Source organism: Pundamilia nyererei, unplaced genomic scaffold (genome assembly GCF_000239375.1).
Source record: "Pundamilia nyererei isolate P.nyererei 1_Seehausen unplaced genomic scaffold, PunNye1.0 scaffold01937, whole genome shotgun sequence".
Lineage (NCBI taxonomy): Eukaryota > Metazoa > Chordata > Actinopteri > Cichliformes > Cichlidae > Pundamilia > Pundamilia nyererei.
This window is the reverse complement of record NW_005189338.1, coordinates 1-5,214: the sequence shown is the minus strand read 5'-3', so window position 1 is coordinate 5,214 and position 5,214 is coordinate 1. Positions and strand designations below refer to the sequence as shown.

Sequence of the window (5,214 nt, the reverse complement as noted above, 5' to 3'; positions counted from 1 at the left end):
CTGTAATTGCCAGCAAAGGGTTTCAATCATGTATTAGAAATTAACATTTTATTTTCACCTATTTAATTTGTCCAATTACTTTTGAGTCCCTTCAGCTGCATCTGAGTTGTTTCATTTGAAGAACCAAAATGAGAAAATAGTTGTATCTGTCCAAATATTTATGGGCTGACCTGTATCTTCTGTTGGGTTTATGGAAATTTTCATTGCAGTAGATTTATTCACTTGCGGTCAAGTTTTCGTAGTGTACTTCTACATCTACTTCTTCATAGACGTTACTGGTGCTTTGGTCATTGGAGGTCACCACACCTTGATTTTTATAAATCTAAAAAAGAATCAAGACACATTAAACAGAACAAATGAATGACACGTGTCGCAGAGAATTGAGTTGTGGACACATTTAGAAATGTTCTACAATTACTCTAAAGCCAGTAGAAGTATTTCCTTATGGTTGTACACCTTAACAGTGAGTCAAGTTGTAGTGTAGACGTAGGGGTGGGTTTTGATTATAATTTTTCCAATTAAAGTTGATTCTAGCTTGAATAACGCGATATTGATTCATTAAAATCCTGAATCGATTTTTAAGTATAAATTTATTTTGCCCGAAACGCCAGAATCTCAGGTTGAACCTCAGAAAAGTTTCGACAACCACCAAACAGCTAAAACAGTAAATGAGAGCAGGTACACAGATTCTGCACAAAGACGTTAAGGACCCGCCGACGCATCAGAATCAGTGAGATGTCGGCTTTCTCACCCAATGGCACGTACATGCTGCTGAAAGCCGACAGCTCACTGATTCCGATGCGTCGGGTCTGCGCTTTGTGTTTATGTCTTTTTTTGTGCTACATTCTGAAACTGCAGGTTTTTGTCTCTCTCCAACCAAAATTGACAGAACCAGGAGCAAAAGAAGATGCAAACTGGCTTCAGATTTTCGCTTCACATGAACGTCATGAATTCCCTCTTACTTTGTCTCCACCACGATAAAATCACACTTCAAGCACAGCTCTCTCTCTCTCTCTCAGTATATTTCAAGAACAGTTTCCCATCTCAAATATCTGCTTTTTGCATTATTTGCTTGCTTATTACCCACCGTTGTGTACAGTGCTGTCGGCTGCTGTTTTTTTATTTATTTATTTTTCTAACTTAAATTACTTCTGACAAAAAAGCCTCACTTCTGGTGGTCAATACTGAAGAAATGTAAACTTTTTCAAATTATGCAAAATTGAAAAATACTTAGCTGTGTCTCTAATAGAGCCTCTGTAACTTTGCTCTGCTTCACTTAATGTTCAAGGTAATGTTCATATGTTGAGTCATGGTTTTCTTCAGTTTTTGTTCTACTGCAGAATATTTTTAAGGTTATCTGCTATAAAAAGCCAGGCCAGGAAAATCTCCTTCAAGGTTTTCTGTGTTTTATCCTCAGTTACTTTGACACAAAGGCATCTGCTGTGATGCTTACACCTTTGATAAAGTTTCACAAGTGTCAATTTTATTTTTATAGATATAAAAATATGGATATGTACTGATAAGTGATCAGAATTATAATATTTCTGACTGAGGCAAAATTTCCCATCGAATTGAATCGTGGATCAAATCGAATCATGGATCAAATCGAATCGTGGATCAAATCAAATAAGGACCTTATGAATTGGAATCGAATCGATTCTAGAAATCAGTGACGATACCCAGCCCTATGTACACATCTGTCGTTGAGATTGTTTCTTTCCTACCTCTCCCAGGCTTGTTCCTTAATGTGTCACTTTCATTGAATTTATTGATCTCACTCCAGTTCTTGACATTTTGAAATCCTGTAATAACTTTCCACATCTAAAAGTATTTTTCTCAAGTCTAAACAGATTTGCTGAAGTTTTTGAACTGTTTGTAAACTGGAACATAACCCAGAGTTTTAACCACATCCTTGCATAGCAGCAGTTCTATGGCTGAATGAAAAAGGTCAGTTTTTAATAGGGCTTATTATACTGACTATGATAGTCACAATTGTTGTCTTGTGTGGAAAAATATGCCACCCAGTGGACACTACAATTCAATGGTCACATGAAGACTTTACACTTTAGTTTTCTTACTTCACTTTGTGCTGCACCAATCACCTTCTTTGAACTCTTTTTCCTAGATGCATTTCTCCGCAGGGAGAGAACAGCTTCTGAAAACACACAACATTAAATATGGTTATGCTGTATTTGCATGCACATTTGAGTGTAAGGGTCTCTCTGTGCATATGAATGTAAAAGATACCTTCAATCCTGGAACGTCTGTACTTATAAACAAGAACGAGGATACATATCAAAAGCAGTACAGGGGGTATCACATAGAGTGCTGAAAAACAAACAAACAAAAACTATTGTTCTCATAACACAGAAGTATACGTTAACAGTCATACATATATAATATATCTTTAAGTTATTTACCTGTGCTTGTTTTCCCCAGAGTGCTCTGTGGAAAGACTGCAAGCGAAAATAACTATAAGTACTCTTAGCAACGTTATATTAACACAGACTTTAATACAATGGTTTTAGAGTACCTCCGAGGAGGACTAAAAGACTCCAAGTCTCTTTTATCCCTACTGCGTCTTGTCTCCTTAATGTCAAATAAATGTCCTTGAACTTTCTATCATTATTATTGTTATTATTTGTTTATAGTATTGTTCTGTTTATTTTTATCCTCCTGCTGCTAAACTAATTTCCCCTTGTGGGACAATAAAGAAATTGAATTGAATTTAATTGAATTGAATTGAATGGCAGGAGATGATAAACTAAAAATGTATCACGTGCCGCTCACTCTTTCCTTCCTGTCTCATTATGTAGAAAGAATTTCATTATTATCTTTAGTATGTAGCAGGTCAAATCTACTTATAACATATGAAATATAGACTGGGGAAAATAGTTATTTGATCCTCTGCAATATCCAAATGAACAGAATCAACTTTTTGGGATATGGATTCAATTGTTTCGTATTCCGAGGTAAGCTTAGGTAGCATGTGGGGATCTAGCCTGGGGACTAGGGATGGGTATCGTTTAGGTTTTATCCGGTACCGGTGCCAAATCGGTACTTTTGAAACGGTGCCAGTGCTCAAACGGTGCTCAAACCGATGCTTAAAGAATGGAGAACACAAACTCTGTCCAAAAACCTCTCATGTTCAGCTGGTTTTTTGTAAAAAGATAACAATGTTAGCCTTTTCTGCAGCTATGGGGCATATATGGTATCACTCTTGGCTGGAAGCAGTGCTTAAACAATGGAAAACACACAAACTTTATCCAAAAACCTCTCATGTTTAGCCGTTTCCCTCTTTTTCTTTGGTCATTTTAGCCTTTTTGGCCAGGGTGAAGGGAGTATCTGCCATCAAACAAGAAGACAGCCGCATGTAGCTATGATGATGTTTGCTAGTTCACCTTACCTGCATTAATGTAATAACGTGGTTAGCCTACTCAACGTAAATTACATACGAACAACATTAAGCTGCTCACGCAGAGAAGAACGGCTGCTGCTGCATCATCATCCGTCATCATTTCTGCTACACTGGCAGGGCTAGGGGCCAGGACTCTCCTCTTCGTGTTTTTGGGGATGTTGCTAACTCCGGGTCTGATAACAGGCACCACACCCGCAGTAGATACGCTCGGTGTGAGGTCTCGCAGCAAGCTATCAAATACAGCGCATTTCTCGGCTTTTAAAAAAAAGCCCGCTACGCGTCGCCAGGTATTTCATCGGATTTGAGGTGTTACCTCCTTTGACAGTATCACAATATCAGCTTAAAGCACTTGTTGCAGGCTGCTGAGTTTGCATATTTTGCTGTGAAGTACAGCCAGACTTTTGACCGCTTCGCCTTGGGCATTTTTAATCTGTAGCTCTGCTCTAAAAGAACGTACGTACCTGGACCCGCCTACTATCCTCGGAAACGTAAAATGATTGGCTAGAAGTGTATCACAGCTAAGGAAAAAAAAAGCACCGAAATAAAGCACCGAAATGTGCGCTGCTTTTCGGTCTGGTTACTATCGTTTATGTCAGAACGGACACCGGTACCCATCCCTACTGGGGACCCTTACTAGATACATGCCCTTGTGAGGATAAAAGCAATAACTGCAAAAGAAGTCTGCAACATTTTTCGCTCACAGTTTAAAGTAAATAAATAAATAACCCAAAACCTTGCAAATCCTGTTGGTGTAAATACTCTATTTTTCATTACTTTTGATGCTACCTTTCTTTACTCATCATTAAACAGAAACTATCAATTATTGAGCCAACCAAGCCCATACAATGAAAGCAGTTTGTCAAAGAAACTTATTGTACCGAACAACCTCTGCACTAATTAGTTGATTAACAATTCAGCATAACTGCTTAAAAACACAGCTACATACAGGTGAATGGTGTCATTACCATGATTTTTTTTAACGAGAGTAGTACAAAACTATAAAAAGTCCAATCACACAGGGTTTTTTGCCATGTAGGTGTTTTTAAACCAGATACACAAAGGAACTACTTATGCAAACAAGGACTCTGAGCACTCATTTATTAACAACCTGTGACTGACAGTTTGTTAGGAAATAACCACAATGTGGATAACCTTCTAGTCCTACTCTTATAATCAATGTTACACTAATACATCACCAGCAGGGGGCTCACTGTGACAGACTATCCAGCAATACGGCAGGTAAGGGAAGGAAATTGATTTTCTTGGCTTCTCTGAAGGATATCCGTCAAAGGCGAGTGCTGGGCTGTTTACACATTACACATTTCTGTGTATTATGGCCCTTTTACTTTTCACTGCTCTATTTTTCAATCCAAATGTCCTAAACTGACACTCTAACAAAGTAGGAAACAATTATTTGTTCCCCTGCTAAATTTGCTCACTTATAAAGAAATGAACAGTCTCCAATTGTTTAATAGTTCGATTTTAATTAACCAAAAATGCTAAAAAGACTAAGTCTGAGGTTAGGAAATTTAACTAAAAATCTAAATAAACATAATACAAAATCTTAAATTTTATATATGTATATATATTTATATATGTGCATATGTGTATATATATATATATATATATACAGCAATGACATTGGAATGTCGTTCGGACTGGAGAAGTGTAGTCGGATGGTAACAAAGAGAGGGAAGGTAGTCAGAACTGAGGGGATTGAACTACCAGAAGGCAACATTGCAGACATAGAGGACAGTTACAAGTACCTGGGGATCCCGCAGGCAAATGGGAACCAT

General features: G+C 37.7%; 1 long non-coding RNA gene across 1 annotated transcript; it reads right to left on the bottom strand.

Moving 5' to 3' along the window:
• Positions 1-133: 133 nt before the first annotated feature.
• LOC102192496 (uncharacterized) lies at positions 134-2,467 on the bottom strand. The gene is made up of 4 exons (XR_312567.1): positions 2,421-2,467; positions 2,248-2,328; positions 2,079-2,155; positions 134-322 (listed from the first exon to the last, which is right to left on the bottom strand). It is a non-coding gene; the product is annotated as an uncharacterized LOC102192496 (long non-coding RNA).
• Between the last annotated feature and the right edge of the window lie 2,747 nt (positions 2,468-5,214).